Below are 24,399 nucleotides of genomic sequence, written 5' to 3' on the forward strand. Positions count from 1 at the left end.
CTAATCATTTTTGGACATTTGCCCATGCCTCTGAGACAAGGAAAGATACGTATGCAACAATTTTATGTTATATGCACAGGAAGCTGGGCTGGACCTATTAAATAAAGCCTGAGCTACTGGATCTGAGCATATCCAGCAAACTAACACAAATTACATGCAACAGATTTTTTGCCCAGGAGCTGACCAATTGCACATCACTTGCATAATAGTTGCAGCACATCTGGCATGAAAAACATGAAATGCTTGACATGCATATAGAAGCACAGAAGTTATTGTCCTTCAATTTTAAAAGTACTGTTAGAATACTATTTAGACAGATCAATCAGGCTGAGTCAGTAGTATCTGCAAAACAAAGTGTCTTACAAGACAAAGACAGGAGAACAAGCAATTAAAACCCAGTAATATTGAAATTCTGGAGCTCAGGTATTATGATAATGAGCACTTTACTAAATAAGTTTGATACATTACAAAGCTATCTATTGAATTGAACCACCCAACATGTGTTTTCCAATTATGGTAGAAAAGGTTCGCTGATTTTTTGAAAGTTCATAGCAGAGTTTATCATAGACGCCATCCGGTTCCAACACCAAAAATAATTCCTTTGATCATAACTTCTCTTAATACTTAGTTATGATTGAAAACTAACCTTCCACCTTCTCATGCTGCACATGGCACAATGTACGGACAATATGTGTCACCACGTACTGAGCTTATTGAAACTGTCTGTAGTTTCAGACGTTACTATTATAAGCCCTATTTTAATAGCACACGATTTTTTACACTGGATTTCTGAGTTTCAATGGCTTTCCAAGGAGGATTTTTTTCTTGAAGGGACCAAAAAAAACAGTACCACTATTTTAAAAAAAATAAGAAAATGGGATATTTTTTGTAGCTTTTAATCTTATTTTAATATCTTGCATTTCAAGAAAAAATGCTGAGAATGACCTGGGGATACTGGTGGATGAAAAGCTGGACATGAGCTGACAATATGCACTCACAGCCCAGAAGGACAACCATATCCTGGGCTGCATCAAAAGAAGAGTGGCCAGCAGGTCGAGGGATATGATTCTGCCCCTCTACTCTGCTCTGGTGAGACCCCACCTGGAGTACTGTGTCCAGCTCTGGAGTCCTCAGCACAGGGAAGACATGGACCTGTTGGAGCAGGTCCAGAGGACAGCCACAAAAATGATCAGAGGGATGGAACACCTCTCCTACGAGGACAGGCTGAGAGAGTTGGGATTGTTCAGCCTGGAGAAGAGAAGGCTCCGGGAAGACCTTATTGCAGCTTTTCAATACTTAAAGGGGGCTTATAAGAAAGATGGGGACAGACTTTTTAGTAGGGCCTGTTGCGATAGGACAAGGGGTGATGGTTTTAAACTGAAAGATGGTAGATTCAGACTAGATATAAGGAAGAATTTTTTTACAATGAAGGTGGTGAACCACTGGCGCAGGTTGCCCAGAGAGGTGGAAGATGTACCTGCTCATTGTGGGGGGGCTGGAGTAGATGACCTTTACAGGTCACTTCCAACCCAAACCTGTCTATGATTCTAAACTCCAGAAGAGAATTGCATTGCAGGAAACATTCGTGTTGCCACTGGGGATAAGCTAGCAAGAGGAAGAGCAATGATCTGTAGTAGAAAGGGGACTGGACCAATGCTTCAATCTGCAGCATAATGAGTTCCTCCTGTGTGTGACAAACGTCACCTTTACTGCTCAGTTCCAGTATAACTGCAATGGAGTATAATGGGGAAAGAGGTGGAGGAGACCACTCCCTCTCCAGGCTGAAGCTGCATTATTTCTTCAGAAATATGAAGGGAAAATGCAATAAAGTTAAGGTGGGAGCAGCTAGAAACAATGGTGCAACAATACTAGCAAGCAGGAAAAGTCTCAGGAGCACTTCAATTTAAAGACATCATTTTCAGAGGGCTAATTTCCAGAAATGTATTCTGGGAATTACTCATATAAAAAAACAATTTTAGGAGGATTTGGCAGGGGCTAGAACACTGTTAAGAAATCTCTATCCGACTACGTTGCAGTCTGCCACAGACCCCCATTTCTAATGGTGCTGGATGAAGCATGCTGCAGGTTGGCTTTATTCCTGCTTGCCAGGGTGTCAAGATTGTTGATACCAAGAACACCAAAACAGGGGTCTGAATCCACAGAGCTTCATGAGGTCGGTTTTCAACCAATCCAGAAAGCAAATAAGAACTGCAGAAGTGCTGATCTTTTCACCTGTCCAAGTCATGTTTTCAAGCTTTTTCTCTGATATGCAGGTTTAAAGGGGCTCTTAGAAAGCAGAATTTGATCTTTACATATAGCAATGTCACTACAACATAGCCTTTCGTTTCCCTTGCCACGCAAATATTTATGAGAATCATGATTTGAAAAATGTTGATAACACCAGGAAAGTTTTTGTGGGGGGAACAAAAAAAGTTACACTGGTTTTAGACACTGTCTTTATTGGCCTTCTGCTTCTCTTGTAGGACTGAATGCCCTGCAGAAACTGACCCTGTATGATAGCATGGGCTTACAAGTGCTATTATAGTACAGTTAGTACGAGCAGTGCAGTCTTATAGAACGCATCTGCGTGTCATATCTTCAGTGTCATGTCTTCAGTATAATTTCTTCCCCCTCTACACACAGCTAGCACTTGACACAAAAACCATATGTGCTTTCTCCTCATCTAGAACCGCTTGTTACACTAGTTTAATGTTAGAATTATTTGTGCTGTTCATTCAATAGGTTTCACAGCCTAAACCAGGCTGACTCACAGCACCTGATCAACCGTCATTTATTTGCAGCATCACAAAGCTTCTGTGCTTACCAACACAGAATGAAAAGGTGGCCTCTGCCTCAAGAATCTTGCCGTTTGAAATGAAGGAAAGCAGATATATATCTATTCAAGCGGACTAGGGGGCAAGGAAAGAATGAGACAGCACTGGTGATAGTGATGTAGCACACAGACAGCGCACCAGTGTAAACTGTTGCGTGAAGACTGTAATACTTTACAGACCACATATTTGCCTTACAAGAACCTCTACCAATGAAAAGAGTAGACTGGGAACCCATGGTATGAAAAGTTTGGAAACTACTACCAAAAGAGAAATGACAGGTAAGGATGGATACAAATATTTCTCCTGCTGTCTACTCAGTACCTGTTTTTCTGACCTCAGCTTTCTCAGCATACCCAGGCAAGACTGAAAACAGTCCCAGGCTGGAACAGAAAAATAAAGTCATCATTTTCCTGATTCAATTCATACTACAAGGGTTATGAATTTTCCTCCCTTTTTGTTTTCCTGAGTTCAAACTTTACAAGTTTGGGCTGGAGGAAATAGGAGAAGAATGGTTTCTAGTGTTATTTCCTGGAGATAAAGCTCGTATCTAAAATGTGGGAGATGTGAAAATGGTGAACTTTAGAGGCTGATTAATGATCTTAAGCACAGAGCAGGTTAGGTGTTTTGGACTGGGCCACTGAGTTTCATATTAAGTCATGTTTAAGGCATGTTATTTAGTGCTGTATCACAGAACAACACCCTTCCCTTATCTTCCTGAGCTTGCCATCACTATTGAAATGAGAGAAGACTGAGCTGAAAGCAAACCTTTTAAAATGGTACAGCTGAGGCTGGATTCCACGATACATCTCTGAGGACTCTGCAAGGCAGGAGATGCCCAAAAAGCCTTCCCCTGTCCTTGCTGAGCCCAAGAGGATCTCACGCCGAGCAGCACAGAGATCCTTCCTGGCCATTCTCACATCCCCTGCGCAAAGTGGGTTCCCATAAAGGCTTAATTGAATAGATGGTACCTCAGTTTCCTAAACAGAAGTCGGTGGAAGCTTCACATGTGGATTTTTGATAATCAGCCCAAGGCACCCACAGTGCAAATCGCAAACCAGAAACTTGATCTGAAGTGCAACTGAACCTTCAACTGAAGGCAGTAGAATGATAACCTAGCTATTGTCATCATTAACAGTATATAAAATGAAATGTAGTTTCCACTGAAAATAACTGAAAGACTCAAAAATCCCTGCAGTCTCATTTCAAGCTTGATGAACATTCACTGTGCTCTTCCCTTTAGCATTTCTTTTCCTTGAAGAACAAAGTTATAAGACAATGATTTCAGGCACTGTACATAATTACATCCAATATCCCTCTAGGATTGTAGGCTATTTTCATCTTGCTCTGCTTCCTCTATATTTCTACCACAACACAACTGTATTCAGAGCCCCTATCTACGTATTTCCATCAGTCCATTGTTCATAAGTCACGAACATGTAGAGCTTTGATCAGTTCAACCAACAACAGGAACATTTCTAGCTAAAATTTTCCCACAAGATTGCCATAACTGCATTGACAAACTGGTCGGCTGCACAAACAAGTGAGCAAGCTATCACCTTTGCTTTCACAGTCATCCAAACCTGGCCCTGCTTTCATTTTTTATTAACTCCAAAGTTGGCAAAGATGTAGTATTACTGAAATAAAACACAGGTGGACAATTTAAACATGACTGTAAGTATGCCTATACTGCAGTAGATCCTATTTTGTGTTAGGAAAAGAATCAAGTTCCTAATATTTATTCCGTGTGCTTACTACTGAGGGTTTAGGACTGATTGATCACTGCAGCAGAGAGCAGACATACACCAGCCACCTTTAAGCTAGTTTGTTCAGAGAATAGTAGTAGCTCAATGCAAACTAACCTATCCTGTTTCTCAGGCAGATTTTTCAGCTCATACTTAATTATGTTCTATCGTATCTCTATTAATACAAATAGTGGAGTTAAACAGTTCAAGGCTAGTGATAGGTATATGCTCAGTATTTGTCCTAGAATAAATAGTAGGGATAAGACTTTTCTAGCGTAAGTAAAATATGACTGACTGCAGTATGTATGCAGAAACAGCATGACTGGACACTTCATCCAGATCCCCTCAGGTATGCTGGGGCAGAGGATTCAGGCTTAAACAGAGAATGATTAATTGATGTGCTTTGTATTCATGGTAAATCAGTATTTAAACCCATGTTGTGAAATAATTTTCTGCTTTGTATTTCCAGGATGAAAAAAAGACCATCCTAATGAAATATATGCTAACACATATGCAGGACAAAACATCAGTGGCAAAATGTGGAGCAAGGAAAACTCAACGAGTCCACTAGTACTACGCTATAGGGAATAAACATTGACATAAGATTGCAGAAAAAGAAATAGGTGCTTGTAATAGTGAAATATAATCACTTCCCTAAGATGACGTTTTTCTTTTGTTTGCAGAAGTCAGGTGGGATTCTCTCTTACATAAAGAGATGTGATCAAATCAAAATGATATGATAATGAGCATTTTGTCTCAGCTCCTAATGCATCTCAGGTGAGCGCTGCTCTTGCCAAATACATAACTTCTCACTACAAAGCTGTGGATATTCTGATTTGCTTGGGTGATGCGCAATATTCCAGATGAATATATTCTTATGAAGATAGTAGTGTAACACATCATAAGATTAACATTGGCATTATTAGAATTTATTATTCAGAGAGTAGCACTGACCAGAAGATCAATGGGGAACATTGTATATTTTATTTGTGTTAACTTTAAAACTTGACAAAGAAATTGAATATTTTTCATTAGGCAGGAAAATTAAAGACTTGTGTAAAATGAGCTGTAAATTTGCTGACTTTTGTCAACTTTTGGGAAAAGTTTCTGGTTATTCCTGATTGTTATGAAACTACTAGAAGAAGCTAGAAGAAGCAAACTCTGAAGTGTTGCTACAGGAGTCCAAATCTAAGAATGTGGATATAAATTCATAAAGGATGATGAATATAAGAGTCCAGTTTACTGGCAGTAATAATAGAGTGAGATAAATGTGAAAAAGAAAGGATACTGTGATATAAAAATACTAGAACCCTTTTGTGTTTTGGCAGATTAATTCATGTTAAATGTCCTATGCTGGCCTGTAGGGATTATTTGTATTGCTAATTTTGAGCAAACTGAATGCTCGTTCATGAGTTAAATTTCTTTCAATACATATTGAGTAGGTGCCTTATTATTGGGAGAAAATTTACTGACCTCTCTTTACACTTGATGTGAGATTCCAGATAAGTTTGTTTAGGTGAAGCCACCCACCCTAGTTACAAAAGCTAATTTTAGAATATAGACATTTTTAATAAGTGAAATAGCAATTAAAATAAAGCAAAAGCAAAAATAAGGCAAAGAACGTAAAAAGGAAGTGAAAACCTGACCCAGGTGCCTGAGTACAGGCACATGCATCTCACAATGCTATTCAGACGACAGGCAACACATAAAACTATCTCTCTGCTTTGCCAGCCCCTGCTACGTTTTTGAACTAAAGGTTATTCTCTGTAACCAAAGGAACAGCAATAAAAAAGTGACTAGAAACACTTCTGGTTAATGTGTCATGAAATAAAGAATGCAGAACAAAAGCAACTAAAGGAACTGAAATACCACTACAATCTGAGCTGTAAGAAGCCAAGTGTTTCAACAGAGACATCATTTAATAAAGTACAGTCCGAATATAAAAACTTCTGAGTTTCCCCTAAATACAATATTTCATTTAGCTTTCACTTCTTAATTAGAGGTAAGGAGCATATAACTGATAAGCAAAGTAAGCCAAAAAAAAAGTGAAAAGCCAAGCCTATCTTCAGCTTTCACAGATCTCTAGTTTACATCTGTCAGTGCACCCATTTGAAGATCTTTCCAGATTTCTATGTGCTGCCTTTCAAGTGGCAGGCTTGTAAGCCCCGCGTCTCTTGGTAGTGCAGTGCCATAATTCAGTCAGTCTCCACGCTGTACTATGGTAGCAAAGAACATTCATCAGTAAACACAATAACTCGGGCCCTTGCAGGCAATTCCCTTGGGGAGCCTGAGCACATAGTAGCACAGAAATCGACTTCAAAACAGAGCAGAGCTTTTGTGTCAAAGGCTATGCAGTACTCACAGAAATGGATTCAAATCAATAGAAAGAGATATTCTGCATTCTATGAGACCTACATTTAGCCTCACACCACTTTACCTCAGTAATGCATATTTCAAAATCATCCTACAGGCACGGACAAAGATGCAACATACACAGTCAAGAGCACAATCCAACACCTGTAATTTTCACCTGAATAAATTCATCCAAGATTCATTAATTCTAAAAGCAAAACCAGAGTTTCCAGAATGGGAAATGTGGATCAAAACCTCCACTTTTGTAGATCTTATTCTGCTGCACAGAGCTTTGCCTTTAGACTTGTGTCAGACTTTTCGCAGCTCCATGCTTTCCCCAATGCTACTATTGGGAGCACTTAAATTTTATGATTTCCTGTCCAACAGATATGTTATCTTCCATTTGTTTTAGCAAATTTGTGATATATGTAACATATTGAAAGAACTGAACAATACATTGAAGCCCATGAAAAAATTTGTTTAACACCTGCCCATGGCAGGGGGGTTGGAACTAGATAATCTTTAATTACCATTCTATGATTATTTCTTTTGAGCTATGAAAAGACCATAGAGAATTGAAATGTGTTTCCTTTGAAACTTGGAGAATTTACATTTTAGGACTTCATTAGGACTCTGCTCTTAGGTCATTCTAAGCTTCTAGAAATGAAGGGAAAATCTCATTTATAGACTTATTGTACAAAATGAAAAGATAGAAGGATGAACAAGAAAATAAAGATCTGTCATTACTAGTATATCTTGTTTTATATATGTCCATTTACCTTAACATAGGACAGTCTTTGTAAATATTCTCTCACATTTCTAATAGTCAGAGAGGCAAATGTGTATTTGTAAATATCTTTCATTTTAAAGGAATACAAAGGAATATCATATTGCATGACTGAAGCCCATAGTGTGAGATATAACATACAGAGGAGAGCTGGGCCATGCAAAAGCCCATCAAAAGGTGCTACAACAACAACAAAAAGTAATACTCTTCATGCTTTTCTCAAAATTGACCTGCAGTTTTCTCACTGTATCTTTTCATCTGCTTGACATTCCTTTACAGCGAATTTGACTATGAAATAGATGCAAGTGGTTATATTAAGTTCTTGTGAGAAATGAAGTCAGAGAAGTTTATTGCCACCAGGAATGGTTTCTCTGAACCATTTGCTTAAATGTCCTGTCACACTGTCAGGCTTATCTCAAAATTGTCCACCTTTCTGAAAAAGGTGGGCTTGAAATTTGTCACCAAAATGCTATTTAATAAACATTGTTCCTTTTTTTAGGTCACAAAATTTAAAAAACAATGATTTTTAGGAAAAGTCCCATGGAAGATTGTGGTGGGTGGTTGGTTTGTTGTTGTTTGTTGGGGTTTTTTTGTAATAGTAGAATTTTATTTCATATGTCATTTTAGGGGGTTATTCTTTTTGTACTATGCTTTATATTTATTTCTCACATGGAGTTAATGGTCTCTCTGCTGGATTCTTACAAATATTTCGAAGGCATCTGCTGGTCTGTTCTGCATGAAAAACCTTTTCTGTGGATCAGTGTATACCTTCTGTTGTTTATAGTGAATCAGTTTGCCTATAAAGCCAGTTAAATTTAAGGCCAGAAGCCAATCCAACCACACACGCATAAAAAATTCCTAACACTTCCCTTCCATTGCGTGTAGAGAACAGAGTAGGAATGTACCACAGGATAAAAACCTCTCTCTCATTGATTTGTTTTCACAGTCACAGTTCGATACCTAAACAAATAATTCTAACAGTAGAAATTACTACGTCTGGTTTTATGTGAGATTACTTAACGTCTGATAAAGTGCAAGTTCTGCTCTAGGCTTTCCTGTGACTAGAGTGTTCATACTGTCTCTCTCCTGGGGAATCTTTTATTTCTAATAACATACTTGATCTCACTCTGTGGTGGCCCCCAGAGTGGGATGCCAATTTGACTCTTCCTCCTCTTCTCAGCAGCCTATTTTCCTGCAGCTTAGAGGAATTTTATATTGCTGAGACCTCTATATCTCTGTCCAGAAGTTTGGCTGAAAGTGGCTGGTAGGTTCAAGCATTATTGAAGGAGATTGAGAATGACAGATTGGAAGATACCGGGACAGATACAATGCCACCCCATAAACTTAATTTCCCTTAGAAGTCAAGCTAATGTGGAAGAAAATTTAGATCCACATTCACAGCAACATTTAACATGCAGCTATTCTAGCCCCTGCTATTGTGACTTTGCTTCGCAGGTCTATTTAATAGAAGCCATATCTCAAAGGAATGTTTTATATCCTAATTGCTGTGGAGACAGCAACAATAGGCTTTTATCCAAGAATGGAAGTTCTCACCTGTAAAATACTTTTTTTTTTTTCCTTCATAACGCCTAATTAAAAATTAAATAGAATCTTATCTTTTAAGTTCTCTTTTTTAGGTTATTAATCTTTCCCCACTGTGTATTACACATAAATTGTATAAAGACAGTCAGTTCCTGTTAACTGTCTCCCCACACAAAAGATTTATATTCCAGTTGTGGATCTGAGGACTTTGCAGTACAGAAATCATACATAATAAGCAAAGATAGTATAGACCAGTTCAGTTGGTTAGCTGTCCGCTTTGCAAATGACAAGTGACACGCTTGACGCCATTACCGCATCACATAGAAAAATCAGATTTAATATATAGCTTGGGTGTTATTGATTCAGTCCCATCTGGTGTTACTTTGATTAAGAGCTGATAGGATTCATGTCCAGTAGAGAAACTTTTTACTTAATATTGTTGACGCCAGACCTCATAAAAGACTCAGGCACCTTGCTATTAGGGCAGATGTTCATACTTCCCCATGGACCCCACCTCCGCACAGGAGGGATGTGTTAAGGAAGGATCATTCCATGCTAACCTATATCATCAATTCTGCTGCGGTTGCAGCACTCAGGCTTTCAGCGCTTGGTCCTTCACTGAGAAACAAAATCCCAGTGTCCAAGCACCCTAGCCAATTCCTCATAAGGACAAGTCAAACAAGCTGCATACTGGGAATGGAGAAGACCTATTGTTAGGAAACAGGGAAAGCAAAGAGCAAAGGAAAAAATATCAGCAATACAGTCCTTTCCAGAGATTACGCTTCTAAATCAGGGCTGTGGGTAAACACCTCCATCTGTTTAGCATCCCAGTCCTCACCAGAGACTAGGCACCTAAAAATGTCTTTGAAAGAATTCAGCAGTTCAGCCTCTCTCATGCTTTTCCTTATAAACTGCAGGCTGAATAGGAGAGGATGGAGAAGAGTAGCTGGATAGTCAGTACTCCTGAAAATAAGTCACCTGAATCGTAGGTTTTTCTCTACCTGGCGAGATTAAATGCATATTTTACATATCCTGGCAACACATCCAGGCAAGGCTCAAGATGAGAGGAAAGGCACATATTTTATTGGCAACCTGCATACTTGATTGTGTTGTTTTACTGTTATATTATTGTATTCCAAAATATAACATATTGCAAGGTAATGCATCCTTGCAAGGCTGTAAGGTCTTTAATGGTTAATTTGTGTTCATTGAACATTTAGTAGCCTGTATTTAATAGCTTATTAACTTTATGGGAAGGAAATCCTGTGAATTCTAATAATCAAGAGTATAACATCTAAAATCAGAAAACATTAGCATATGATCTGGAGATAAAAATTAATTTTGGAAGCTAAATTTGCGTGATTTCTTCTAATTCTTGATTTTCCACCACTTATTCTTTTCCTTTCAGTCTTCCCATCATCCCTTCATTTACATCACTGGAGGTTTTTTCCTTTAAATCACCCACTAAACATTAATGATTTTAAATATTTCTAGATTCTTGTCCTTCTGAAATGAACTAGCCTGGCACACTTCACTGTTCATAAATTCTGCTGTGAGAAGAAAGAACCTCACAGTGGACCAGCCTTTAATACCTGTTCTAAACTAACAAAGAGACATCACAACCTGGTAAAACATAAAAATATATAACCAACCTCCTGCATGCAACAAGGAAGTATTTTTCAGTTAGCAGCAGAGTAGCAGCTAACGGGTACTTGGTTTCTTATACAATTCCCTCTATGCCAGTTTTTCAAAAGGTCAGGCAGGATATAAAACACAAAAAGATTTTGCAAACTCATGTGTATTGTAATGGGTAACACGACTTGGTATTTGGAGAGCTGTCAACTCCATAAATGTGCAGGAAGAGTGTGTTGATACCACTTTTGTAGAATTTCAGTCAAGAGTAGGGAAGTTCTTTATGGCTTATCTTCATGGTACTTCTCAGTGCACCCACTAACTCAACATAAAAGGCAGTAGGGACGGAACCAAAGACAGCAACACTTGAGTCAATTATAATAAAGTTAGAAAAATCAATCTATTCAAGAGCAGTTTTAAGCATTGGAAAAGCACTGGAAAGAAACAGATACCATTCCGGCTTTCTGAATGTCCCACTTTGGTGTCAGTATCAAGGGTACAAGAAAAATTATTTGTACATAGCTTAAAAAAAGATCATTCTGTGAAACAGTTTCCCACACCTTGAAACTTCAAACTGAATAGCTCTATCTCTTGGGCTTTGCTTTTCACAGCTCTCTTTCTCAGTCTAATCAAAACGCCACTTACACTAAACCAGTACCATTCCCTCTGAATTATTTCTTTGGCTTTCTGTCTTGCACTGCATCATATTTGTATCTTTGTTCTTATCTTCCTCATAGTTCTCACCTTTCCATGTATTTTTGTCCTTTCGTAGTATCAAGCAAATACTTACACAATAAGGTAAGAAGATATTTTGGTAACTGGTTTGACGGATTGTTGCAATGGAAATAAGAGTAAATGCATAGAACCACTGATCAAATCTACCAAACAAATGCTATTCTTTAAAAGAAATTGGCAACAACACTAATTATCAAATAGAAGAGTTGTAATGGTTTTACCACGTTTCTTTTGCTAGTGGGAATTGCAATTGATGAATAAGATATAAAATTATATTAATGTATCAGATAAAAACACCCAGGACAAGAAATTAGTCCTGTGAATATAAGCTGTAAATCTCCAGTGGTTTAGTAAAAGGTTAAGTAGAGACAGGATCATGTGAAACACATGAAAAGGATCAGATCTAAAACCACAAAATTGTAAGATAGCTTATATCCAAGAAAGTGAAATAGCAGTATTGGCACTCATTGGCTGTGATGTTGCCATCTGTAAAAATAAGATTCCCAACATATGGACTGTTTATCTTCAGCAACGTCTGAAAAACACAGACACGCGTTACAAATTGTGTGATAGCTGGACATGTGACAAGCAGTGAGGTTTTGGCTCATTAAACAACTTCTTCAAAGAAAAGCATTTTTATTGTACTAAAAGAAAATTAGATGGAAAGGAACAAGATGAATATGTAACTGCCATGAAAATCCAGAAGAGAGATGTAATTAAAAATGAGGAGAAGCAATTAAAACAGGCACAAGAGTTCCTCGGGAAACACAGCCATGTGTTTTGCTACTTACCTACTCTACATAAATAATTTAGATCACAAACTAAATAATTACCCTATAATATGTTGTTCAAATGCCATCATTAACTAGAAAGCAGAAATACACTGTGTTCTTCTAAAGTTAATGGTTAGATGACATTTGCAGATAAGGAAAATATATGCTCATCTGGTGAAAATACCAAACTGAATTATTAAATTATTTCTGTCTAGTCTAACTTCAGAGACAGAAATTTATCCGGACGTCAGAACCTTTTGAATACAATGTCGCTTCTGACCAGCGACACTGATGTTGACTTCCCACTCCTCATCACAACTTCCTGTTCAGACAGCAGAAATCTTCCTTTTGAGACACAGATTCCACAAAAATCTGTGCCACTGAATACAGAAATACTTTGAGAGTGATTTTTATTAAATGAGACAGTACTTTTGGAGCAGTAGCTAGAACCAAGGTCCTTCTTCTGCTATGTGCATATTGTAACCGGTTACTGTGGGCTTTGGAGACCTTATTGCTGTCTACAGCTACCCGAAAGGAGGTTGTAGCAAGGTGGGGGTTGGTCTCTTCTCCCAAGTAACAGGTGATTGGACAAGAGGAAACAGCCTCAAGTTGCACCAGTGGAGGTTTAGATTGGATCTTAGGAAAAATTTCTTCACTGAAAGGGTTATCAAGCATTGGAACAGGCTGCCTAGGGAAGTGGTTGAGTCACCTTCCCTGGAGGTATTTAAAATATGTGTAGATATAGTGCTGAGGGACATGGGGACCACATCAGTAGCAACTTGGCAGTGCTAGGTTAAAGGCTGGATTCAAAGATCATAAAGGTCTCCTCCAAACAAAATGATTCTATGATTCTAAACATAGAGGAAAGTGTTTTGGAGAGGAAAAAATTGGCTTATGAGGTACAATTTAACACAGCAGAAGACTTGCTTGCAGACAATTAGCTTTTATTATTGTCTCTCGGAGCTGTCTGACTTTCTCCCAGCAATTCCAATCTGTTCAAGTCCTCATCTACTCAATCTCAGCCTCCATTCCTCAGCCTCCCTCAGATCTTATCCAGCTCATCCCTGTCTCTGCTTTGGCCTCTTCCCATCTCTTCATCTTGCTCTTAGTGCGCTTACCTCCACTATCCAGGCACCATTCCTCACCAGACTATTTGATCTAAGTCTTTATACGGATATTTTTGGGTTTTGCCACCTCATCCCTACCACTAATTTCTCAAATTTGTCCTCGTCAGCAGTGCCATTGTTACTGGTGCCTTGTGAGACACAGTCTCCCCTGCCCCTGCCTCTCATCTGCCTCTAAGCATCCCCAACTACCTCCTCTCACTCATAATCCTCCTTGCTCCCTCATTCCTGGCCTCAGCTTTTGTTTGTCATGTCTCAAATCCCTGTCCCCATGCCTGAAAAATCCCACTTTCTCACATTCCCTTTCCTTCCTTTATCAATTTGGAATGTACTGAAATGGTAGGAGGGACAACCCCACTGCCCATCTCCATCCCACCTGCAAAGAGGTCTTTCAGGGTCAGCTGGCTCCTGCAGCCCCTGGAAGCATTGCTCTCCATCTCATGCAAGCACATGTGGGCTGAATCACTCAGAGCTGGGAAAAGTTTGAGAGCTTCCAGTGAGGGTGCTGTCTTCAGAAACTGTAGACATTAAAATCAATGAATACTGAATATACTGAAACAGTAATTTTTTTAAATGCGTATAATGGAGCTGAGATGGTTTCTCCCCAGATCTGCAAGACAATCTTTCAGAATATCCCATGTTCTGGGGACACTAAAGGGGCAGGAAAGCTGCCCGGAAACCTCAGGGAACTAATGCAACTCAGAGTTGTTTTTATTTCCTGCTCTAGCCAAAAGTGGTGTTCATCTTAAACTACAAAGAAAAGAAGAAAAAAAAAAAGAAGCAGCTATCATTTTTATATTCACAGTGGGGAAAAAAATGTGGTTTTGTTATATTTTAGATATATTTTTCACTGCAGTTATTAAAATTGAAGACTGGATTGGAACTTGTTTTTTCCCAGTTTGGTGGGGTTTTTGCAACTTTTGTATTTCTCCTGCAGAGAATGCCAAGATATCGTAAGAAACATGTCTGGTTCTAACATCTCTTTTATCTGCTGTGTCTCAGGTTTAGCACTTACAGACTAGGAGACTGTCTGTATCTGTCAGTGCCAATACAATAACTTCTGTAAGCATTCTGATTTGCTGTTTTGAGAGAAAAAGGTAGCAAAGTCTTCCAGAGAGTGAAACTGAGACAGAGGGGTGATTTTTGAAAGACTACATCATTCTTCTGTGGTAAAATCAGTGAAAGAATCCATGTTGCCTCTGTTTAGGATGAGTACTATAGCCATTAGTCTACATTATTTCTGGATGAGTTCACGGGGAATAATCATCTAAATAGTTCAGTTGCATTTCCTGCACAGTTCGCAAACCTTAAATGAAGGCTACAGGTTACCACAACAGCTTCTTTCCTCCACGATTTGCAAAAACTAGAAATCCATAACTTGAATAATTACAACATTCAGAGAAATCAAGCAAGGTGAAATACAGCCTTAGTAGCTTACTTTTTTTTGTCTCAAACTGTGCATATCCATTCTTTCTCTGTCACTACAACTTAGTAAACTAGAACGCAGATAGCTCAATTTAGCTAAGAAGCCAATAGTTACAAAGCAAAATCAAATAAACACACTAACAAGAAAGAAAAAAGTTTAAATCCGAGAAATTAAACCTCTTCTTAATTATCTGGGTTTTTTTTTCATAGAGCTCTTCATTAACCAAAAAGGAGACAAACCCTAAAAAAAAGTGGCAAACACTATTAGCAAATTCTTCATTCAGATTACACAAAGGAAATGAGCACATTCTGAAAAGACAACGCCTTGACTGTAAAGGCCAGCAATACAGGAGACAATCAGGACCGGCTTCTCATGGGAGAGGAAGCCAGAGCAAGTGTTATCCAGAAAGATCAGAGCAGTGGAAGAACAAAGCGCACTGTGTGCTGGAAGACCAGAGTGCTGTGGAAGAAATGACTCTGCTCTCTTCTGGTATTTGGGGAAGGGAATTTTGCTGAGGCTTGTGCAGATCCACCTCACCAGGTCACGCATCCTTCAGCAAGTGGTGTTGTTTTATGTTATTGGCCATGTTATAGTTCAGGAAGGGGAATACCTGCTGTATATTTGCTTCTCAATATCTGACATTTAGGAAGGATGAGATTAGATTAGGTTTTTAGCTAAGTGGCTAAGGCTGCTGTGGGAGAAAACATCTACTCTCCTATAAAACCATGTGACTCTAACATAGTCACAGTAAGGTCTCTTCGAGATTACTCTGAAAATTTGCTTTAGATTTAGCACTTTCAGGTCCTGCCTCTGCTCTGTTATCTTTCAAGACACAAATCAAACCAAGGACTAAAACGTAATCAAGCTGGCAAATCAACTTTCTACTTTCTTTTTTTAAGTGGAGACTCTTTTGAAATGCAAGGTTTTGTATCCCCTGAATGATCCTCAGATCTTTGTAGTCTTTTAACCACTCCTCTGAGATACAGCGTAACGCTACCAGCATAATAGAGTCAGTCAAAAGTCTTGTTAGACACAGATATGACACGAGATTTAGGTACCACAAAAATCCCTGCCAATCAAAATTCATGTTAAAATGGGGGCTTATGTCAATGCTGTTATATCTTCCTGACAGCTGAATGCAGGCAGAAAATTTTACAAGCCTCAGCACATCTAAGCACAAGATTCCATGAAGGAATCTTCCCTAGTAATGCAGAGATGTTATCTTCAGGAGCAGCAGGAAATGCTGGGACGAGTAATCCCTGCATTTTCCCTTGTTCCTGCTAGAAAATATGCTGACAGGTGAAGTTAGCAAGCAGTCCTCTTCTCTCCACTAGAACTGCATGGCTCTATTGCTGCTGTTATCTTTGTTGTCACCCAGACATCCACATTGTCATACAGCTGGCCCTGGCAACATGTTTATTAGATAGGAGACTTGTATGTCTACTTGCTCAAAGCCTTTAAGGAAGGCTGCAGCTAAGTGAGCACATCCTTTGAAGGGATGCCACACATGAGCATATGTTACTGAGGTTCACTGCTTGCCTCACCCACTGTCAAGAAAGCAGAGGTGGAGGCAGCCAGCTGAGCAGCTGACACAAACCTGGAGGAGGCTACATAGAGAGGTTAGCCCTGGGTGCCATCATTGTCTCAATATGGCTGTGTCTGTGGATGGCACTTTTGGGCAGCTGCCACCGAAGGATGAGTTTCACTAGGGGGAAACTCATGTCAAGGTAAGTGTATTCGTTTTACCAAAAGCCAAAAGGAAACTTTATACATCCTCACACTGACGAAGGAAATTAAAATTTGAGGAGTAATTTTGCTGCTATAATGCCTTTTCTTGGTCAGCTACAAGGTGTGTGCACCTGTCTGCAGAGCCTAGCCATTTGTAGACTATTCTGGACACATAGCTGATTTGCTCCAGAACCTCTTCCTCCTCATTTCTGATCTTGTCCCTAAGGGCTGTTTCTGAAACAAGAATGTATGTCCTGCAGCTCAGCATCCATAATTGCAAACAACAGAACTGAAAATTACACTAACTCTGCATTTACATCCAACACATGTCTGGATCATTTTCTACACCAGAAATAATTAATCTTCCAGGGAGCTTTTCCATCAACCTAATGGTTGCTTTGAGAATTAAATTCCCCTTACCTCCTTCTAGCAAGTCATTGGAGAACAGAGAGATGAGAGAATAAAGTTGACAAGAATCTTGCGTTTCGCTTCAGTTACAGTAGGTTAGGGCCATACTTGATCAGCAAAGTTCCTTGAAAGAATTTAGATGTAAAAACATGAGTTTCACATGAAATCTGAAGTTTTTGTGAGTTGAAGAACTTGAGTGCTTTTTGCTTGTGTTTTGAATCAACTTTTCTCATAATGAGATCAAAAAACTTATTGTTATGATCATCTGCAGAAAATAATGCTAAATTAATTCCATAAAATTTTATGAGTGAAATTATACAACATAGTAATGAAATGCAAATATCCTCGTTCATTAGGCTGATCCATTTCAATTGTACCTACAGTACACGTCTCAGTGGGGACTGTTAATCATACAGCAGCACGCCGAAAAGAATATATTATATTAATTAAATAGCCACATTATGCAGCTGGGTGCTGAATTATGCCCATGAAATTCAACAAGCATACATTATTATTTTTATTAGAGCAACAGAATCTTCTGTTTACTGAATTTGGGGGAACACAACCTCATTTTGGTGTACATTATAAGTAACAAATGAAGAACAGTCCGGTATTTCAAATTATAACAGTGTTCTCCAAAACAAACCTCAGCATGAAAGTCCCAAAAGTGATCCTTCAAAGAGCCATTCACAGGCACATGGATCAGTCCATGCAGACCTCATTGAAATATTGAAGTACCCAGGAAGATTAGAGGGCTGGACAGTGTAGAAAAGATTGGCAGAATTGAGCCTTCAAATTCAAATATTCAGCCAACAGCTACTCAAGTTTATCCGAGACTGAATACAATTTATTTGCAAAGGTCACTTGGCTAACTCGTCCACTACATAGCACCTTCAAGGGCCTTGAGCACTTTAAAGACTAAGCTACATTAAAGCACATTAAAAAAATCCTATCATAAATGCAGTGTGTGGTATGTTGACGTTCACAGAAAAAGAGACTGCTTACTGTTATGTAAGGAAAACCAAAGGGAGTTTGTGTAGCTTTCTGCTCCTGTCATTACACTATGTATATCCTTAATGATGCCTCAAAGCCAGTTTCTCACTAGGACTTTGAACTTTTAAAGTTAATGCAGGCTTACGTCTGGAATCAGAGGTTAAGATCCCTGACTGCTTCTTAAAAATACTAGAGCCAATGGCACAACTGAAACAGAGAAAAGTGCACTTCAACAAACCCACCCAATGTAAAATCTCATTTCCCATTTATATAAATTATAGCACTTCACACTGTAGATTATGCTTCAAAGAGGTAGAAAGAGCCTTATGCAGCACAGGGCAAATTTGCATCTTACAACATGCTCTCAGGTTACTGAAATCTTAGGTTTCCCTCTGAAACACCATGATGTAAGAACTGTTAACCACTAATATCTGAAGAAAAAGCAGCACTTGCATTTATATACTATCAGAGACTTCAGGCTCCTTATAGATTTGTGGCAGGGGCGTCAGAACACATGGAAAATAAGCATGTAGCCCTGACAGGACACTCGATTTCAGGCTTTTTGTCTGGCCCGTTGCTAGAAACATGCATCAACAAAATTCATTGTTTATAAAGGTTTGGCTTAGAGAGAGGAAGGAGGGGGTTGGTCTCTTCCACCCAGACTGTTCTGGGGCCAGGTGATTCTGCAAGAAAATGTGCTTCAGTTCCTGTATTTGGAGGACACTGGGACTCGTGTTTGCCAGTTCCCAGAGGGCTTTAATCAGTAATCTGCTACACAAAATGCTGATACCCATATGTTCCTATCCTGCCTCTGTGTTTCTGGATAAAATGACAGTGCCTGCTGTGCCTCGTGCTGATCCAAAGGCTGGCCATGGACTTCCAGCGTCTTTTGATTATGTCCAAAGGGTCAGGTCCTCTGGGCTACAGAACTGTGTTCCTCTTTATACCTGTTAGACTATCCTTGCTCTCTGAACATCAGGCCACACAAGTAACTTCACTCACATGCAGTCTTACTAAATTCAGTCTACCACTCTGACACTCAAAAGATTTGCGTTGCATCTAGATGGCATTTGTGTTTCCCCGCTAGGTGCAGAGCTACGCAGCTCTCGCACAGGAAGACATGTAGGCATACGTAAAAAGTAGTGCATGTATAGTGCCATCGACTCTAAGGGAACCACCTCCCTGCTATTAAGTTAGCTGTGGCTTTTAGAGCCTTCCTGGACAGGAATTGGTATCAGACTGGGCATATTTTGTCCCATTTTCAAACAAATGACAGGACCAAACTATTTCCATGCATAATACAAGGGGAAACTTTTAAAATTATCTTGGAGCTGCATTTTTTTGTTGCTTCCTTGCAGATCAAACTTAAATTCACACTCAGAGTGGCCCTAGTTTTTCACCCTTAATAAACATTGAGATGTGCAGTGGTTGTAATGCCATGCACGTTGCAGTGAAGACTGCAGCCATGATAATGGTGTCTGGTTTCTTCACTGATTTATAAATCAGCTGTAAAACTTTGCTCTAGTTTTAAAACCAATAGGAGATTTCTAGTTGAAAGCAACTGCTTAGAACAGAATTTTATATATAAATATATCAAAATCACATTGTGTTAATTTGCTGGATTCCCTTTACAGAAAAATTATGTTCTTAAGAGCCTTTCATTTCTTGAGCATTATGTCTAGATTGATAGTCATCTAAATGATTCAAGAGCTATTCAGTCAAAACTGGAGGTCTTGAATAGGACACTATTGTGCTCAATAGTTCCATAACAGTTAATGAGAAGATTAATTCAATAACTCTTTGCATGCTGACTCAACACATTGCTCCTGGCAAGCCATACTGAACTCTTATGATGCGTATAAAATCATTCAGGTCACCACTGCGTGACCCAGCTTATCTGACATTTGAATTCGATTCTGATTTTTAACAAAAGATCCAAAAATTGAAAAGGGTAGATTTTTTTTTTTTTGTACAGTAGTAAATCACAGCAGTGTTTTTCTATGTTCCCTAGGTTTGTTTTGACATTTGTCTATGAACAGAACAAGTTACAGCTAGGACCATTGCAATCACTCACTCTCACCTCCTACATAAAAAAATACACAGCATTTAATGATGTTTCCATATTTGTACTTTCTAGAACCTAACATAGGTTTTTCCCATTCATTTGAGGTAAGCTGCCTATCTGGTCTAGCAGTGAATCCATTACAACCACGCTTATCATTTTACTACAGCACCAGGAGCAAATAGAGCAATTGCAACAGTAGCAGGGATTACTACAGAAGGATGAAATTAAAGTACAGAATTCAGAGAAGAACAAACTAAGGACAGGTAGTCAAAATCCTTCAAAAAGCTAAAATAATTATAGTATTATAATGATTATGGTCATATACCCCTACTAAAATTTAGTTTTCCATGCCCATTTTCACATAAATTAACGTTGTCTGATAATGAACTATAGAGGAGCACCTTTTAGAGGAAACAGTCCCAGCTAACTTCAAGTTGTTTATACAGACAAAAAAGTCAAAAATGAAAGGCTCAGCAGATTTTTGTTAATGTTTTAATTTTCGTTTTAGACACTATAAAAATGTCACATTTCAATCAACTTTTAACACACCTCTCTGACACCTCACCTCTAGCAAGTTTCGTATAAACTCAGTGGTCTAACAATCATTTATGCTTCTTCTACAGCTATAGGGAGAAGATTGGCACCTCTCACCTGATTCAGCTGTTCAGTTGTCTCCTACCACCTAAAATGGGGAACTAGACGGCAAGATCCTAACAACTTACATTTTAGACAGCTAGGTTTAATTGAGATTAATATAGCAACTTAATTTAAAGACTAAATACAAGATACCTGTCCTGGTAATGCTTCATGAGGAATAAGCACAGCTAGCAAAAAAAATAATTAACTACTTGGTTTTTTTGGTTAGCTAGAAAAAGGAAATGTTAGGGCATGCAGGAAATTATTCATAAGGGTTCAGCATTTCATCTGGGACAAGAGAAATACACAACACTGTTCCCAGGAACAGCAACAATTTTCAGTGGAAAATCAAAACAACTCGAAGAGCCCGCAGGATCTGCATCTTCAAAACATACAGCTTTCAGAGAATAGAAACTAATCACTTCTGACAAAGGGACATTGGTTAAACTTTCAACTGCCCACAAGAGATCAAAGCTGAACCTTTCCTTCCTATTTCCATAGTCCATAAATCAGACTCAATGAATTAGTTGTCAGCAGTTGAAGCCGTCAATTGTAATAAATAAATAAACAGCTAGATAGATGATAGATAAATAAACAAACACATACAACAGAGTTATTTTTTGTTGCAATTCTATTAAAGTGGTAAACTAAAAGAACTGCCTATAATGTCAGACAGATCTATTATTCACTCTGACACGGTCACCCAATATTGGCATGGACTGCTGCAGGGAGGCATTCTCATAACCAGAGAGTTGAAAGCAAGGCCATTGATCATGGTTCTCTTTCCCAGGCTCAATTAAGAAGCATTCTTCTTTCTGCTCCTCTTTTACCAACTTTTTATGGTTTTGGTGTTGATTCTTCTCTGGGCTTTCTTCATGTTTGCCTTTGCAGCAGTGGACACTGAGCGCTAATAAGTCAAACACTCGTCCTTTAATTTCAGTACAAATATTGCCTGTTCTTATAGGCTTATGTTTTGCTTTTTTTTCTCATGACTGTGTGTCCTTTTGACAGTACATGTGATATAATATCATACCATGATAGATTTGAATATATGCTATAATAATTATGGTCTCTTTTCAGACCTGAAGCTTGAAACATGCTATTCAAATTAGACCCACATGTAAGATTTTGCTTGATTACTCTCTCCAAGAGAAAGTAATGGAGGTATTGGAGCAAAAGGCTAATTCACACAGGGCAAATAACACTTGATGCAAAGTGCTATGTGCCATCTTAATAGATTATTGTCATTTCTTTTTTACTTTATATTTCTCCAGAGAGTGAAGTTTTGAACATTATTAACTGCCCTACAGTTAGTTTGTTTTTGCTGAAAATGGGCCAGTGCTCCTTTCCAAAAGAATTTGTGGGTATTATTTGGGGGACTAGTATTTTGAAATTAGTAGAATTAATAGAATAGGACTGGCTAATGACAAGATCCAAAAAAGGATAGAGGTGTCACAAGACTAACCTTAATGTACCTGGAACTCCAAGTAAATACAGACTCCCAGACTATATGCTTATGTTTCTACTATAACACATAAAAGGGAATCTCCAGCACAAAGGGCAGGGTACAAAAACCAGTACTCTGAATGAAGCCTTCCTTGCCAATGGATACAGCTATGTGTCCTCAATTCTCTCCATTTCTGGAACTGAATGGAGAAAACTAAGATTCCATTGATTTTACACTGTCTGCAAGAGGATGGACTATACATGATCCAGCATAAAGCCTGCCAATAGCAACTAAACATACCACAGCTTCAGAGCACAATTCATCTGGCATAGTGAGTTTTGACTGGATCAGCACTTTTCATCATGAGACTGTTGTATTTCCAACCTGCTGCAGGGCTTCAAAAGAAAAAGTGATTCCTCTTCCGTTAAAAACATTGCCATTGGCAGAGGTGCCACTAGTGCCAGTTTTCTTTTCCATACGCAAGTACGAAGTGCTAGAGGAGCCACTCACCTGACGGAAAGACCAAGATTCAGCTGAGAAGGGCAGGGAATACACGTAGCTATTTTACTCCCAGCACACGAGCCATAGTAACTGATTAAGCATAGCAGGAATGTACAGTACCTGAAGGAAATGTATTTATTATTACAATACAGAACCAATCAGCACAAATGGAAAGAATGAGGTTTTTCCCATTAGGGAATTGCACATAAAGTTCTGCACAGAAAGGTTACTACGAGGCAGTACTTTTTCTGTTGTATTTAATTGTACCCAGTTCGGTGAGATCTAGTGGGACTTTTCTCCAAGTAGGATCTTTGTACTTAAACAAAAGTCTGCTTTTGCCAAAAAGACATCACACTGCAAGAAGGCAGGCATTCTGTTTTCATCATTATTTTCAGGTTACAAGTGTTTCATTAAAACTTTGCTAAGATGAGCCAAAAGTGACTTTTTCCAGATTAGGTGAAACAAATCCCATTACTTAGTGATAAAATACACTCCTATAAACTGATGCAGATATACATGTTCATAATATCATGTGAAATGAAAAATTAAACAAAGCATGTTCTGCCATGGAATAATCCTATTTGTAATATCTCCACTTACATTTCTGCCCTATCCTCACATATGATAATTACAGAAATTTAGATTTTTTAATTTTATTTTTTTTTACTATGAACTATATAGTTACTGCGTACTTAAAATAATGCAAGTTCCAGAAAATTTTAATAGCTGTATAATCAGTCAGCACAGGCAATCACGTTCTCTATGAGCTGGATCATCCCCTGCTGTAAAAACATCCGTAGGAAAGAACTGTGAAGAGAAAACGAATCTCGGAGAGCGTTTGTCATGTCTCATGTTCTGCCCTAGCAAGTGGAGTGCCAAAACAAAGCTGTGGAATTCATTATTAGGACTTCAGGTTCCCCTGGGATGTTTACATTTTACTTGTTCTCCCTTTCTACCTCTTTTGTGCCTTGAAAATCTCATGAACTTGTATGAAGTCATCTCATAAAATCGTAAAATCTCAACCCATAAAAACCAGCCATTTCAAAAACATTAATTCTGTACTGGCAGAAAAGGAATTTCTGTAGGAAAAAAATGTGTCACAATGCTATACTATGGCCATAAAATTCAAGACAAAGGTAACCAAAGATTTTATATGATGAAACTACACATATGTACTACTTGTTTGTATGTAAGCTAGGGTCTTTTGAAGTGTGAATGTTGAAATATAGGTAAGCATAACTTTATTTCCACTTATTGGGGACATATCAGCAACCATTAGGAAGCAAACTCACTGTTTCCAATAGGCTGGTGATGCAACCTAAGGTTTGCAGGAGAATCTATGAAAGAGTTAATGAAGCCTGAAGCTACAATCATCCACCCAAAACCTCCCTTAAGGCTGTTGAACTTCTACTTAAAAATAAAGAAATTATACAGCCCGCATGTTCCAGTGGCACATGGCCAGGGTGGCCTGCAAAAGAGAAATTCACAGTTCTGAACCTCAAATCACTCAGGGTCCATAAAAGACATTCATTCATTTAGTCATTTTAGCCAGAGAGAGAAGATGCATCAGCAGTCTGGATGGCAAGAGAGGCTGAGGAATCTTGGTAGCATCTAGAACATTAATTTTTTCATGGACTTTTTTTCATGGACTGTAAGCTATCAGGTATAAACTAT

This window comes from Larus michahellis, chromosome 4, assembly GCF_964199755.1.
Source record: "Larus michahellis chromosome 4, bLarMic1.1, whole genome shotgun sequence".
In the NCBI taxonomy this organism is placed as follows: Eukaryota; Metazoa; Chordata; class Aves; order Charadriiformes; family Laridae; genus Larus; species Larus michahellis.